We start from the raw sequence: 17,719 nt of genomic DNA on the forward strand, positions 1-17,719 counted from the left end.
TAGTAGATTATACTTTGGCGATACCACTTTCCGACAAAAAGTTTTAAACTCTAATTCCCAACAGTGAGGCGTGGTGCACACAGGCCCCGGGGAATAAACGATATATAGATTTCTACACTGATGGCTCCAAATTGGATGGACAAGTGGGTTTCGGAGTATATTCTAAAGATCTGGAACTTCGAATAGCGAATCATTACCTAATCACTGTAGTGTTTTTCACGCTGAAATATTAGCAATAAGAGAGATGGCGAATTGGCTGAGAAGTAATGTTCAGACAGTCAACCTTGGACTTTGTGTTCTTTAACTCGAAAACGGCCATCGACTGCCGCAAATCTCTCAATGAGATGGCTGAGCAGCACAATATTCACCTAATATGGGTGTCGGGGAACTGCGAAGCAGATGAGTTGGCAAGGCTAGGGACTACCTTACATATTCCAGGGGAACTAGAATCTGTTGGTATGCCCCTGGCTACCTGGAAGCTCATACTGCGTGAGAAGGCTGTTATGATGGCAAATGTTCGATGGAAGAATTGCAAGGGTTGTAACGACACCAAGCAAATAGGGATATTGTATGTGCTGTCATGATGCGGATTGTGTGAGTGTCCTACATTTTGTGTAATTCGTAAGCAAATTTTGGGGGCATATAGCTTTAGATTACTGGAGGACCTGGAAAACGTTAACTTAAGCAGTCTGCGGCTTTAAAAAGTTAAAAAACGGCTTTAAAAAGTTAAAAACGGCGTTTTTTTAGTAAAAATGTGGCAGAAAAAAACATAAAAAAATTCATATAAAATAAAAACACGATGCTAACAACAATTTTGTTTTTTTGCGTATAGCTGAAATTTTTACAAAGAAAATAAGCTCTTACTTAATCTAACAACAAATAGCGGACTTATAATTTTGGTAAAGTAAAGTGGTAAAAGACCGAAAAGGCCAAATCAACGCCCAAAAAAAAAAAGAGTAGAAACAAAGATATAACTGTACATTTTATGCCATGTGGAAAACAGCGTTGATGCGTTGATTTGGTCTTTTCGGTCTTTTACCAAAAAAATTGTAAGTCCGCTATTTGTTGTAAGATTTAAGTAAGGGCTTATTTTCTTTGTAAAAATTTCAGCTATACGCAAAAAACCAAAATTGCTGTTAGCATCGTGTTTTATATTTTACATGAATTTTTATATGGTTTTTTCTGCCACATTTTTACTAAAAAAACACCGTTTTTAACCTTTTTAAGCCGCCAACATCCAAACTATTTACCCGATTTGAAAATTTTCTGAGAACGAGTTGTAGACGGCTCAATTTTCTTTAATTTGAGTAGTAGTAGGATCAAATAGGCCAAAGAAGACGAAAGAAAAAAGTTCAAAAATTTGTATCTCGAAAACCAATCGACAGAAAATTTTTTAAAACTCATTTTCGTGTTTAGTAGGTCAAAATCAATGAGAAAAATTATGCTAGAACCAATTCATAAAACGACTGTTGGCTAGTGTAATAGGTACTTTTAGTTAATGTGGTATCACAACGGACTTAGTAGTCTAAGTGAGCCTGACACTTAATCGGGCTGCCACTTTAAACCAGGGATCCGGAGCGGTCCATTTTTTTCGCTCCGCTCCGCTCCCGCTCCGGAGAAAAGAAAAACGCTCCGCTCCGAGAAAAAAAATCGCTCCGCTCCGCTCCTCTTCGAGAAAATTATAGTATATTATATAATAATATAATCTGAACCAATTTGTATAATATTTTACGGGTTTAATTAATACCACAAAAGGTTACCTTGTGCAAAATTTGAGAAAGTTCAGTTAAGAAATGAGGCCTCTACGGTCAATAATAAGGTTATTAGGGGCGAATATTTCAAAATCGGGCGATACATACATGGGAGCTATATCTACATCTGAACCGATTTCGATGAAATTTGGCACATACCGTTAGTACTACAGTGGACTGGATCTATCCAACTTTGAGTAAGATCGGTTAGTAAAAAAGGGTTCTATGGCCAAATTTGGGAAAATCGGGCTATACATATATATGAGAGCTATATCTAAATCTGAACCGATTTGGATGAAAATTTGCAGACGTAAAGGGCCATGAAAAAGATTACCTTATGCCAAATTTGGCGAAGATATACACAGAGTAGAAGTAACTACTCTCCGAAAGTTTTTTTTTGTTTTGCAACAGGCGTATAGAAGAGGTTTTGTTATATTTGTAATGTGTGTGTGTATGTTTATGTTTGCAACAACCTCCATCGAAATCAGTCTGTGGTATACCTACGAATATTCTTACTCAGATCGCTTTTTTCCTCTTTATTGTAAAAATACATTTTCGAACAGCGTTTTTAAGAAATGTTCGTTTTCAAAAAGTAGATAACATGCAATAATACAAATCAAGTCATTAGTTTTCAATGTGAGAAAAAAATTAAAATAAATGTATATGCGCACATCTTTCAACCAAAATTGAAACTATTTATTTTCTTTTAAATTTGGGGGTTATGTATTTGCTTCTAGGAAGCAAATGTTAATTTTTCATTTTTTAGATTTTTTTCGTCAGTTGTTATCAAAATCCTTTAAAAACGAGTTAACGACAATTTTATTTTCCATATGAAGACTCGACTTCCAGTAGAAATTATGCTATGTTTCAAGTAAAAAGCGTCTTTAAAATAAAGTGTTGAAAAACTTGTCTTATTTTTTAACGATTTTTTGCTTTGTAGGCAAGATGCAAAAAGGAAACAAATTTAAAGACAATTTTATTAATTTTAAAGAATTTTTCTTAATTATTAAAGTCACGTTGACCTTACCTCAAAAATTTTATCTTTCATGTTATGATACACATTTTTAAGTAAAATCACTTAATTATAAGGACATTACAACTTCATTCAAAAGTTTATTGACATTTGGACAAGGAAACAAACTTTATTTTAGAGAAATGCGTCTTCCATGTTAAGCAAAATTTGCATTCTTATTCTAAGGACATGAAATCTTTGACTTCACGACAATATTTTTTTCAGAAAACTAAAAAATTAAATATAAATAATATCGTTTAATTGCATTTTTTTGACGTTCATTACAAACATCTTTGTAGTAGTACGGGATTAAATTGATCGAAAGTACTGTTGTTACTTTTACAACACATACTAGAGATATATTTTGACATTTGCCGTTTTCGAAAACAATTACTAAAAAAACACGTGTTTTCCCCAATGTACGTACGTACAAAAATACATATCGTACATTTTAAACGTTTACTCCCACAACGCTAAGTACTAGCTATATTTGAAATTACCTACAGAGTGTAATTTCAAAGTTACACATTTCATTCAAGTAATATTTCCAAATGAAAAACCGCTCCGCTCCGGATTTTAGAAATGCCGCTCCCGCTCCGGCAAAAAAAGGGCTTGCTCCGCTCCGCTCCGGATCCCTGCTTTAAACTAACCTAACCTAACCTATCCACGAATAACAAACCACTGATAGAACAAAAATAAAAACAACCCCACGCTGAAATATACACAACATCCCCATCACTCGCTACCATTTCTCATTACTGCATTGCTCTCACTCTCAATCAAAATTCACGTAACATCATCTTTACATTAATTATATTCCACTTTGCCGAGAAAGACCTCTGTACTATTCATTACTTCATCGCATCTGTCCACAATTTACCCTAAAAACAGTACTCTTAAATGCATATTAGTTTAAGAACGATGAAACGTTTAACTTAAAATTAGCAAAAACTTCATGAAATCATATCTACCCATGTCTATAAATTGAATTACTAAAAATATTACATTGGGAAATGTCCTATCAAATACTATTACCCAGCAAAAAAGCGTCGCCAAAACAGCTGTGAAAATGTTCTTTTTGGATCCGGAAGTGGTGCAAAATTGGCGCAGAAGCGATGATTTTAACATGGGCTTGTCATAGGACGGATGCCCACCACTTCTTAAGGTTTGATGCGAATCCAGTGATTTGGATGTGAATAAAGATATTTTATGTTATTTTGACGAATATATAATTTTTAATTTTTTTTATGATTTAAGGCATTATAATGCTTGTCTGGAACGTTTGAAAAAATTTATATAATTTGCACTATTTTATTAATTTTTAGTCTGTTTTGAAACAATAAAATTTTAAATTTCCCATTAAAAATATCAAAAAAACGAGTTATAAAAAATTGACGCAAATGAACTTCCTGTGCAGTTAAAATGAAGAACATTTTTGGGAGGACATTTTTGGAAGTGCTTTTAAAGTTGTGCCTTAAGAAGAACTTCCAAATTTTTTTGCTGGGTAACTATAGGAATTGTCAGTAAGAAATTGCTATCCGCTTTCAAGTTCAATATTCTTAAAAAAATAGTTTCTCATACAAAAACTCTTTATAGTAAATTGCACTTCTTATTTCGAAAGTATTTTACATTTTACAAGTAGTTTTATAGTATGACGAAAGAATTGTTAACTACCAGTTAAGAAAATTTTTAAGGAAATGTCCATCGTATTTGTAGGCCATAAACTAAACGATTGCTTCTTAAAATTTGTGAAATTTCCTTTCGAGTAGTTAATTTTCGTTGAAGATGCGACAAATTAACTAAAATTCTGGAAAATTCCTGTAATAAATTATTGTAAAAATCTGCTTAAATTTACAAGACACTTTTTTTGTGTAAGTAAAAAATAGATCACTACTATATAAATTCGTACGTGGTTTGAAAAAAGTATTGGTTATCGTGAAAAAACTATACGATTCGATGGAAAGCTATCAATATTTATACTCGGCTTGCGACAAATAATTTAAAATTTTAGTAAGAATACAATATTGTTACCCATCAAAAAAAATATTTTGAAACATGTTTCAGGTGATCATATTCTTTCCCTGTGTGCAGATGTAACATTAGTGACTTATTCTCATTACAACATCAACGAAGATGTAATAGTAACGTTGCGGTAGCACCGACACAGCTAATTCAATTAAATTGAAAAGAGACGAACAGAATTGTTCCAAATTAACATTGAAATACTTATTTAATTTGTTCTAATTGTCTATTGCCATGGGTGTACATTAGCCTCTTTGTAATTCCTTAAATGATTTCACATTGGTGAACTAAATGCACGTATTTGAGCATAACTATGCATAAATGAATTTTGGTGTGATAATGTCAGTGCTAATGAATGGTGATTATATTCTCAAACGATGTTTACCTAACTTGGTAAACCACATCAGTATACAGTGAACCCTTTTCCATTGCAAAATGAACTAAACTGTAGTAATATTGACCATGATCTAGCCCTTAAGATTTTTTATACCCTCCACCATAGGATGGGGGTATATTAACTTTGTCATTCCGTTTGTAACACATCGAAATATTGCTCTAAGACCCCAAAACGTATATATATTCTGGGTCGTGGTGAAATTCTGAGTCGATCTAAGCATGTCGGTCGGACCTTCTGTTGAAATCACGCTAACTTCCGAACGAAACAAGCTATCGACTTGAAACTTGGCACAAGTAGTTGTTATTGATGTAGGTCGGATGGTATTGCAAATGGGCCATATCGGTCCACTTTTACGTATAGCCCCCATATAAAGGGACCCTCAGATTTGGCTTGTGGAGCCTCTAACAGAAGCATATTTCATCCGATCCGGCTGAAATCTGGTACATGGTGTTGTTATATGGTCTCTAACAACGATACAAAAATTGGTCCACATCGATCCATAATTATATATAGCCCCCATATAAACCGATCCCCAGATTTGGCTTGCGAAGCCGCAAAGAGAAGCAAATTTCATCCGATCTTGCTGAAATTTGGTACATGGTGTTGATATATGGTCTCTAACAACCATGCAAAAATTGGTCCACATCGGTCCATAATTATATATAGCCCCCATATAAACCGATCCATAGATTTGGCTTGCGGATCCTCAAAGAAAAGCAAATTTCATCCGATCCGGTTGAAATTTGGTACATGATGTTGGTATATGGTCTCTGACAACCATGCAAAAATTGGTCCACATCGGTCCACAATTATATATAGCCCCCATATAAACCGATCCCCAGATTTGGCTTACGGTGCCTGAAAGAGAAGCAAATTTCATCCGATCCGGCTGAAATTTGGTACATTATGTGTTCGTATATGGTCTCTAATAACCATGCAAAAAATGGTTCACATCGGTCCATAATTATATATAGCCCTCATATAAACCGATCCCCAGATTTGGCTTACGGGTCCTCAAAACGAAGCAAATTTCATCCGATCCGGCTGAAATTTGGTACATAGTGTTGGTATATGGTCTCTAACAACCATGCAAAAATTGGTCCACATCGGTCCATAATTATACATAGCCCCCATATAAACCGATCCCCAGATTTGGCTTGCGGAGCCTCAAAGAGAAGTAAATTTTATCCGATCTTGCTGAAATTTGGTACATGGTGTTGGTATACGGTCTCTAACAACCATGCAAAAATTGGTCCACATCGGTCCATAATTATATATACCCCCATATAAACCGATCCCCAGATTTGGCTTGCGTCAAAGAGAAGCAAATTTCATCCGATCCGGCTGAAATTTGGTACATGATGTTGGTATATGGTCACTAACAACAATGCAAAAATTGATCCACATGGGTCCATAATTATATATAACCCCCATATAAACCGTTCTCCAGATTTGATCTCCGGAGCTTCTTGGAGGAGCAAAATTCATCCGATCTGGTTCAAATTTGGAACGTAGTGTGAGTATATGGTCTCTAATGACCATGCAAAAATTGGTCCACATCGGTCCATAATTATATATAGCCCCCATATAAACCGATCACCATATGTGACCTCCGAGACTCTGGTAGACCAAAATTCATCTGATTCAGTTGAAATGTGGTACGTGGTGTTAATATGGCCTCAAACACCCATGCAAAAATTGGTCGATATCGGTCAATAATTATATATAGGCTCCATATAAACCGATCCCCAGATTTGACCTCCGGAGCCCATTGGAAGAGCAAAATTCATCCGATTCGGTTGAAATTTGGTACGTGATGTTAGTATATGGTATCCAACAACCATGCAGGAATTGGTTCATATCAGTCCATAATTATATATAAACCGATCCCCAGATTTGACCTCTGGTGCCTTTTGGAGAAGCAAAATTCATCCGATCTGGTTGAAATTTGGTACGTGGTGGTAGTATATGATATTTAACAACCATGCCAAAAGTGGACCATATCAGTCCATAATCATATATAGCCCCCATATAAACCGATCCCGAGATTTGGATTTGGAGCCTCTTGGAGGAGCAAATTTCATCCGAGTCAGTTGAAATTTGGTACATTGTGCTAGTATATGGCCGTTAACAACAATGCCTAACTAGGTCCATATCGGTCTATAGTTATATATAGCCCTCAGATAAATCGATCCCCAATCACACAAAAATTATTTGTAGACTTACCTATACATAACTTTTTTTGGCTAATATATACCACGTATGGATTAACTCACAATTTAGAAAACGATGTTAAGAAGTTTTAAGATACCACAAACCAAGTAATTCGATTCTGGATGACAGTCTTTCGTAGAAGTTTCTACGCAATTCATGATGGAGGGTACATAAGATTCGGCCTGGCCGAACTTACGGCCGTATGTACTTGTTTTATACTTGTCTAGTTTATAATTATCTTAAATTTTAGTTCATCTATGGGATTGTATTTTAGTTCAATTTTATAAAACCATTAGATTTATATACCCCTACCAAGTTAAAAAGTCAGTATTATTTTGGTTAACTTGATTATTTTTTGGGAAACCCGAAAATTTGGGTAACAGTCTCTTTAAAATGTCGACGACTAAACCATTTTTAAATCAATCATTCCACAGTACAGTGAAATTAAATAATTAAACGAACAACAAACAGTTATACTATTACGAAAATTTTCATACATTAAAAGTAAACTTTCTTTAAGCAAAAGTAAACTTTTGATGGAAGTTCTTAATACAATGGTTTTTGTTAATAACAATTACGGTCACATGGAACAAGAAAGTAGTTTCTTTTAACTCGCTGTTTGGCCATTTTGACTTATCCTTAATTTTTTTTTTCATCGTAAGTATATTTTTCACATATCTTGCTGAAAACAATGGAAGGAATAATGAAAATTGTTAACAAGTATATACGACCGTAAGTTCGGCCAGGCCAATTCTTATGTACTCTCCACCATGGATTGCGTAGAAACTTCTTCGAAAGACTGTCATCCACAATCGAATTACTTGGGTTGTGGTATCTTAAAACTTCTTAACATCGTTTTCTACACAGAAAAAAAGTGTCTTGTAAATTTAAGGACCATCTTAACTTTCACATAGTTCAACAAATTTACTGTAATATAGTTCATTTTTCGTAACCACAACGAAAATTAACTTAGCTAAAGGAAAACATAGAAAAATTCAGTAAATGTTTTTTAGTTCACTAACTACGAAATGGGAAGGATTTTTCCTTAAATAAATTTCCAACACAGTAGTTAATGCATCGTTGATTCTATTATAAAAATACATGGGCAATATAAAAATCTTTATGACTATTTGTGTCTTTGAGTTTTATTGCTGCATTCAGTTCTGTTGATGAATTTATGAAGTGCACACGTGGTTTTAATTTTGCAAAATTGTTCGTGCGGTATTGGTGTTTATTAACGAAAACACATTTATTTCGAACCATTTTAGAAACTGAGAAGTGAATGATGTGATGTTAGAGAAATCAAAAAAGCTTTTTATTGATAAAAACAAATAACAGATTAAGGAACTGTATATTTCTGTTAACAGTTTAAAATTATATTTATTCTACATCTGGATCGCAGGTTGGAAATGCAACCATTTTTTTGAGTCTATATTTTTTATGTTACGGCAATTACTACAGGTGAGTACTAAGTTCGAGTTTAGCCGCTAAAATTAAAAATAAATCACTAAGAAAAATATAAAATTATACGTCTTCGATGCAAATTTAAATAGAACTTGATGGAGAATTGCCCAAAAAACTTATCATGAAAATTGCGATTTTAGCCTCTAAACTCGAACTTAATATCCTCCTTAAATACTAAATGCTATACTGACAAGTGGAAATTATGTCTAATTTTATAATATTTTTTATTTCAAATATATTCTGAGAATAATTTCAAAAACGTCCAATTAGTTCATGGATATGATCCCAATAATGTACCTACTGGATGGATTTTTCAATGTGGTAAGTTTTTCTACAAACGGTATTTTGTCCGTTTTTAATAAAACCAAAATTTCAATATATTAAAAATAATTATTTTCACTTGCAGGTAGACAGGCCTTGTAATGGTAATTTTTTGGAATATTCTTACTGTTTAATGCTAACTAAGCTGAAATCCTTATTGGCTCTACACGGAAAAAACAGTGAACCCTTTTCCATTGCAAAATTAACTAAACTGTAGTAATATTGACCATGATTTAGCCCTTAAGATATTTTTAATTTGTCTAGTTTATAATTCTCTTAAATTTTAGTTCATCTATAACATTGTATTTTAGTTCATTTTTACAACACCATAAGATTTATATACCCCTACTAAGTTAAAAAGTCAGTATTATTTTGGTTTACTTGCTTATTTTTTGGGAAACCCAATAATAAAAAGTGGTTAATTATTTTTAAATCAATAATTCCACAGTGCAGAGAAATTATATAATTAAAGGAACAACAAACCGTTTTACTATTATGAAAATTTTCATACATTAAAATTAAACTTTCTTTAAGCAAAAGTACTTTATTATAAAAATTTATGATGACATTTTTTAATACAATGTTTTTGTGAATAAAAATTATGACAACGTGGAACAAGAAAGTAGTTTATTTTAACTCGCTTTTTGGACATGTTTACTTTTCCTAACATAATATAATACAATAAATATTATTGTTAAAAGAAAGCCAAAGTTTTAATATAAAACATACCAATTCTCTATTAAATTGTACGCTGAGGTTAAAAAGTTATCGAAATTCATTTGGGGTTACTCTGAAATTAAATATTTATTTTTTACATTAAATAAAACACATTAAATTGGTTTCCAAAAAATCTGATTAAATAAATAATATGCATAAAAATACTAAATATTTTGGCTAAAAGAATGTTAAAGAAAGCTTACCAATTCATAAAAATGTTTCCAAATTATTATTCTGAAATTAAATATTTGTTTTACATTAAAAATATTAAATTGGTTTCCAAAAATATTTGATTAAAGTAATACTAAAATAAGGTATTAATACTAAAATAAGGTAATTTTGATAATAAAAAGGTCATAAAAATGTAAACATTCTAGTGAAAGGAAAGCCAATATTTAAAAGAAAACATACCACTTCTCTATTAAGTTATACGCTGAGGAGAAATATCAAAATATGCCCGAATACATCTTGGGATTGCTCTGAAATTAAATATCAAAATATGCCCGAATACATCTTGGGATTGTTCTGAAATTAAATATTTTTTTTTTTTACAACAAAGAAAAACATTAAACTGGTTTCAAAACAAACAAAAAAATAATAATAATAATAATAATTAGCAAATTATGATAAAAATAAAAAATATCCTTTTTAAAAGAAACCCACATTTTAAAAAGAATACTTACCAATTTATGATTAAACTATATGCTGAGGTGTAACAAAAATTTTCCAAAAATATTTGATTAAAGTAATACTAAAATGAGGTATTCAAAACCTGTAATTTTGACAATAAAAAGGTCATAAAAACGTAAATATTCTAGTTGAAAGAAATCCAATTTTTAAAAGAAAACTTACCAATTCTATATTTTTTTAAATTTGTTCGAACCCATGTGGAATTGGTCTGAAATTAAATATTGCTTTTACAACAAAGAAACACATTAAACTGGTTTCCAAAAAAAAAAATAATTACATAAAAAATATTCTTTTTAAACATAAAAAATATTCTTTTTAAAAGAAAGCCATATTAAAAAAATACTAACCAATTTATGACTAAACTATACGCTGAGATATAACAAAAATTTTCCAAATTCATCTGGAATTGAATATTAATTTTTTAAATTGAATAATAAAAATTTCAATACTCTTTCAATTTCAACATATTTTCCTAAATATTCTTAATAACTTTTCTCTAAACTACCGATAAAATATTAATAACTTTCATTTAAAAGGTTTAATAAACAAACACCAATATATGTCTCAAAATTCCAAAATATTCCATGCCTTTATATTCCCTTTTCCCTTGTTGCATACATGATTAAAAGATGCAACAGCCCACGCCAACGCAAACTATACAACTGAAGCATGCCAAACAAAACCAAGCAAAGCCAAAACATTCCTACAACAACAAAAACACATGTGCCTTTATTAAAAACAACACCTCATCCAGCCAAATAAACCATCCGAGAATAACAAACACACACACAAACCACCAAATGAACAAAAATAAAAACAACCCCACGCTCATGTATACACAACAAAACTCAAGTAATATCATCTTTACATTAATCACATTCCACTATGCCGATAAAGATCTCTGTACTATGCATTAGTTCATCGCATCTGCTGACAATTTACTCTAAGAATAATATTCGTAAAGGCACGTCAGTTTAAGAACGATGAAACGTTTAACTTAAAATTTGCAAAATTTTTATGAAATGTTATCTACCATTTTTGACGAAAATGTCTATAAATTTAATTACATGTGAACTAAAAATATTTCATTGGGTAATTTTCTACCAATAATTATTAGCTATAGGAATTGTCAGTAAGAAATTGCTATCCACTTTCAAGTTCATTTTTCGTAAAAAAATATTTTCTCATACCAAGAAATCCTTTAATATATTGCACTTATTAGTTAGAAAATACTTTACATTTCACAAGTAGTTTTATAGCATGACAAACGAATTTTTAACTACCAGTTAAGGAATTTTTTAAAGAAATTTCCATCGTATTTTGTAGGCCATGAACTAAACGATTGCTACTTAGAATTTGTAAAATTTCCTTTCGAGTAGTTAATTTTCGTTGAAGATACGAAAAATGAACTAAAATTCTGGAAAATGCTTGTAATAAATTATTGCAAAAATCTTCTTAAATTTACGAGACACTTTTTTCTGTGTAGGAAATACTCTTGAAAACTGTAAGTTAAAAATCAATATGAACGATAGAATTTGATAATATTTTTCTTATATTTTGTATAACTTTGCAATTTCAGATGCTTATAAGACAAATCCGCCCAACAAAAGTTAGCCATAATCGATGAAATAGGACAATTCAATAAATATAGCAACTTATGCCACATATATCTTTCATATGGATCGAAAACATGGAAATTTAAATTAATTAGTTTAGTCCTAATAACATAGAATATTACTCTTTTGAAGAAGCAATTACTAACTACCGACAAGTAACTGCATCCAACGTACGAATAAAAATATTTCCTTTATTGTATATCATAAGCCATAGTTTTGTGTAATATAATAATAATTTTTTGAAATAAAATACTGGTGGTTATAGAAAATTGACTTGTTTAGTACGAAAAATTTCTTAGTTGTACACCGAAAAAAAAGTTTACTATTGTTTACGAAAAATGAACTAACCCATAGTAAGAATGACCATGATTTGGCGCCAAAGATTTTTTTCATCTAGATAAGTTCATGATTTTCTTATAAATAAGTTTATGTATTGCATCGTATTTTAGTTCATTCTTACTACGCTGTGGGAAGAATGTACTTACACTCATTCAAAATATTCCTGCTATCCGGAAAAATGAACAAGTTTTTGGGAATCCTATATTTAGAAATTGGTTTCAAATAAACTGTTTATCAGTATAATTTTCAAAGAAGTAAATAAATTGAGGAATTAAAGGTACAACAAGCCTGTATACAACTAAGAAATTTTTCGTACAATATAAGACAATTTTTCATAACTACCAGTATTTTATTTCAAAAAATTATTATTATATTACATAAAACTATGGCTTATGATATACAATAAAAGAAATGTTTTTATTCGTACGCTGTATGCTGTTACTTTTCGGTAGTTAGTCATTGCTTCTTCAAAAGAGTAATATTCTATGTTAGTAGAATGAAACTAATTAATATCAATTTTCATTTTCTATCCATATGAAAGATATATGCCATAAGTTGCTATTTTCATTTCATTTTTGTCCAATTTCACCGATTTCGCTAGTTTTTGTTGTGTGGATTTGCGTCATAAGCCTCTGAAGTTAAAAAGGTATATAAAATATAAAAATATTATCAAATTCTATGGTATTTTGATCTTTAACTTACAAGAGAATTTTCTTAGAGCAAATAGGGATATCAGCTTAGTTAGCATTAAACAGTAAGAAGATTCCAAAAAATACCATTAGATTTGCTGTCATCCTGCAAATGAAAATTATTTTTAATAAATAGAAATTTTGGCTTTATTACAAATGGACGAAAAACTTACCACATTAAAAAAAATCATCCAATTACTACATTAGTGGAATCATATCCATGCACAAATGGGACATTTTTGAAATCCTTCTCAGAATATAAATGAAATAAAAATATTATAAAATTAGATATAATTTCCACTTGTCAATATAGCATTTAGTATTTATGGTGGATATTAAGTTCGAGTTTAGTGGCTAAAATCCCAATTTTTCATGATTAGTTTTCTTTAGAAATACATGGGAACAAAATTGAACCGTTTTTGTGTTCATTTAAAATTTATATCAAATTTTTAGTAATTTGAGGTTGCTGAATACAAATTTACACTTGTTTTTTTAAGAGCTCGACTTTTTGAGATATACGGTTATGTTCAAAATTAAGGCACTTCCGCTATATATATTGGAATAACTTGAAAACAATTCATCATCTTAAATTAAAAAACAGCGTTCTACATAAGCTTAAAAACGATTTTCTGTTCTTAATCGTGTAATCCATTTAAAGAATATAAACTTTATAAAAAACTTGTTTCGAGCTATTCTCCATCAAGTTATATTTAAATTTGCATCGAAGGCGTATAATTGTATACTTTTCTTACTGATTTATTTCTGATTTTAGCACCTAAACTCGAACTTAGTACACACCTTAAGGACTCGCTATAACATAAAAATATAGACTCAAAAAATTGTACTGTGATCCAGATGTAGAGTAAATATAGATCATTTTATTACCACTCATTATGAATAGTTTTATGTAAACCAATTTAAAACCGCACTAATTTTAAATTATTAATAGAAATATACAGTTTCTTAATATGTGATTTATTTTAGAGTTATTTATTTTTTATCAATATAAAGTGTTTTTGTTTTCTCTAACATCACACCATTCACTTATCAGTTTCTAAAATGTTACGAAATAAATGTATTTTTATTAATAAACACAAATACCGCACCCAAGCGCACCACGTGTGCGCTTCATAAATGCATCAACAGAACTGAATGCACCAATAAAACTCAAAGACACAAATAATCATAAAGGACACATATGTAAAGAAAAACAACTCCACACACACATGATCCCTTTCTGATCTCGCTATTGCAACAAAACAACTATCACCACAAAAGATACCAACAACACACATTCCATAACATCATCGCAATAACAAACACAAACAAAAAAAAAAAATATGATGCAATAATTTCATAATTTCTTCTCACTTCAATTTCCAGTATCACGTTTATTGATTAGTTGGTATTCTATCTATAGGATAAGGTAAAATATATTCAAAATTTACGAGGAATCCATAAAAAATTATATACACCCGTCAAGGATTAAATTAACTACTTTTTATTCTACTTTATCTAAAATTTTCAATGTGAGGAAATATACTCCAACTTATAGTAAAAACCGAAATAAGCTGTAGGAAGCCGCCATACGAATCGGTACTGTGGTTAAGTTAATTTTTACTACAAAATTTTTTTTCCATACAAAAATGTTTCTTAGTAAATTGTCCACATTTCGTAGTAAGATTTTTAAATTGCCTATGTCTTTTTATAATACAATCAACGATGCATTAACTATTGTATTGGAAATTTATTTAAGGAAAAATCCGTCCCATTTCGTAGTTAGTGAACTAAAAAACATTTACTGAAGTTTTATAAGTTTTCCTTTAGCTAAGTTAATTTTCGCAGTGGTTACGAAAAATGAACTATATTACAGTAAATTTTTTGAACTATGTGGAAGCTAAACAGGTCCTAAAATTAGCAAGACACCTTTTTTTCTGTGTATACAGGCTTGTTGTACCTTTGATTCCTCAATTTCTCTACTTTTTGAAAATTATACTGACAAACAGTTTATTTCAAACCAATTTCTTAATACAGGTTTCCCAAAAAATTGTTTATTTTTCCGGATAGCAGGAATATTTTGAATGAGTTTAAGTATATTCTTCCCACAGCATAGTAATAATGAACTAAAATACGATGCAATACATGAACTAATTTATAAGAAAATCATGAACTTATCTAGATGAAAAAAATCTTTGGCGTCAAATCATGGTCATTCTTACTATGGGTTAGTTCATTTTTCATAAAAAATAGTAAACTTTTTTTTTCGTATATATTATCAGCTAAAAACGAACACAATTTAAGTTAACTTTTGGTTAGCCGAAAATTATGTAGAGACGAGTGAGTACTAGTTCGTTCCAATGACAACACGTGTTAAAACTGAATAGAATTTTACATGGGGAGTGATATAGCATTTGAGTCACCTTTGACTCAGTTTGCTGAGTTTCTTGCAGGGCTGTGGCAATTCATCTAATTAAATAATGCTCCAAAAGAAAACATAATGAAAACTCCTTCGGTTTTCTTTAACGAAATAAATCCTCTATTAATTTGTTTTTCGCCATAATGAACATAGTGCCCACTTTTAAATATTACACAGAAAATAAAATTCCGTAGTTAAACTAACGCTAAATTTAACTTATTTTTATTGGAAAAAAAATATTTGCTAGAAGTTAAATTTTATTATTTTTTCTGAAATTTTCCACAACTTAATGAAATTTTACTTTTTTTAAGTATGCCTCAAAAATGTTATGAACTAAATATGGGTATAAAGTTCAATGACCGTACACATAAATTCAATATGAACTAAAGCAAAAGAAGATTTTCGTACGATTCCCAAAAATAGTAAGAATGAACTACTGTATGGTTAAAATGGTCATGATTTGGCGCCAATGATTTTCTTCTTTAATTTTAGTTAATTTTTACTTCTATGAGAGGATGTAATTTCGTGAACTGCAGTTAAAAAGTACAAAAGGGCATTAAATTTTCCTGGTTTTAACAACGCTTTGTGGAAATCTCAAAATGTGGAGTAAAATTTAGTTCTATTTTCGTGCGAGGTAGTTAATTCTTCCTATAAAAAAGTTTATTTTTTTCGGTGTAGATACAAGAACGTAATCATTTAATACCGACGACAAATTTTAAAAGGCCGGTGTGGGTGTTCTTATCAAAGTCTCAGAGTCAATCAGTGACATATTTGTCGAGTTCCTTCTACAGGTTCGTAACCATTATTTTTTGTGATCTTATTATGTTCATATTCTACTTTAATGGATTACTGTAGCAAAACCATTGTGGGTGTCAATGAACATCAAAGTGGAGAATACACGTAAAAATTGATTTCTTTTTTGGTAAAAGAAATTTTACACCTAAGAAGAGTTCTTTTTGTTCGTTGGTGTTAGTCGCCGCTATGGGTACAATAAATAAAGCGATATCATTAGGTTAGATACAGCGGTAGCCCGTTATTTCGGCTCACTTATAGCGATTATGATTCGAAAAAACAATATTATTAATAATAATTTTTGGATGACACTAGGTTACGTTAGGTTATGGAGGATGACACGAATTCGCGTAAACCCGATTTGTGTACACTTACGGTTCCCACTTGTTCCAAAACTAATCTACCACAATTTGAAGAAAATTTTACCACAAATCTACAAAATTTAAAAAATCTTTTCGTGAAGTTTTTGATATTTTTTATACCCACCACCATAGAATGGTGACGGGGGTATAATAAGTTTGTCATTCCGTTTGTAACACATCGAAATATCGATTTCCGACTATATAAGGTATATATATTCTTGATCAGGGAGAAATTCTAAGACGATACAAGTATATACGGCCGTAAGTTCGGCCAGGCCGAAGCTTATGTACCCTCCATCATGGATTGCGTAGAAACATCTTCTAAACACTGCCATCCACAATCGAATTACTTAAGTTGTGGTAACGCTTGCCGATGGCAAGGTATCTTAAAACCTCCTAACACCAACTTCTAAATTGTATGTAAGTCCATACGTGGTATATATTAAACCAAAAAAGATCGATCCAATACGTATATAATTCAGTTTGACAAAGTAGACATAAAATTTTGACAAAATTTTCTACAGAAATATTATTTAACAAAATTTTCTATAGAAATAAAATTTTCACAAAATTTTCTATAGAAATAAAAATTTTGACAAAATTTTCTATAGAAAGAAAATTTTGACAAAATTTTCTATAGAAATAAACTTTTGACAAAATATTCTATAGAAATAAAATCTTGGTAGATAATTTTTGGCTCGAGTGGCAACCATGATAATGAACTGAATAAAATTTGAACAAAATTTTCTATAGAAATAAAATTTTTACAAAATTGTTTATAGAAATTAAATTTTGACAAAATTTTCTATATAAATAAAATTTTGGTAGATTATTTTTGGCTCTAGTGGCAACCATGATTATGAACCGATATGGACCAATTTTTGTGTGATTGGACCAATTTTGGTATGGTTGTTAGC

At 30.8% G+C, this 17,719-nt stretch overlaps 1 long non-coding RNA gene across 1 annotated transcript; it reads right to left on the reverse strand.

The window, feature by feature from the left end:
* Window positions 1-12,985: 12,985 nt before the first annotated feature.
* LOC142240032 (uncharacterized) lies at window positions 12,986-14,531 on the reverse strand. The gene is made up of 4 exons (XR_012723158.1): window positions 14,118-14,531; window positions 13,406-13,479; window positions 13,246-13,338; window positions 12,986-13,175 (listed from the first exon to the last, which is right to left on the reverse strand). It is a non-coding gene; the product is annotated as an uncharacterized LOC142240032 (long non-coding RNA).
* Window positions 14,532-17,719: the final 3,188 nt, after the last annotated feature.

The sequence above is a fragment of the Haematobia irritans genome, chromosome 1 (assembly GCF_050003625.1).
Source record: "Haematobia irritans isolate KBUSLIRL chromosome 1, ASM5000362v1, whole genome shotgun sequence".
Taxonomy (NCBI): domain Eukaryota; kingdom Metazoa; phylum Arthropoda; class Insecta; order Diptera; family Muscidae; genus Haematobia; species Haematobia irritans.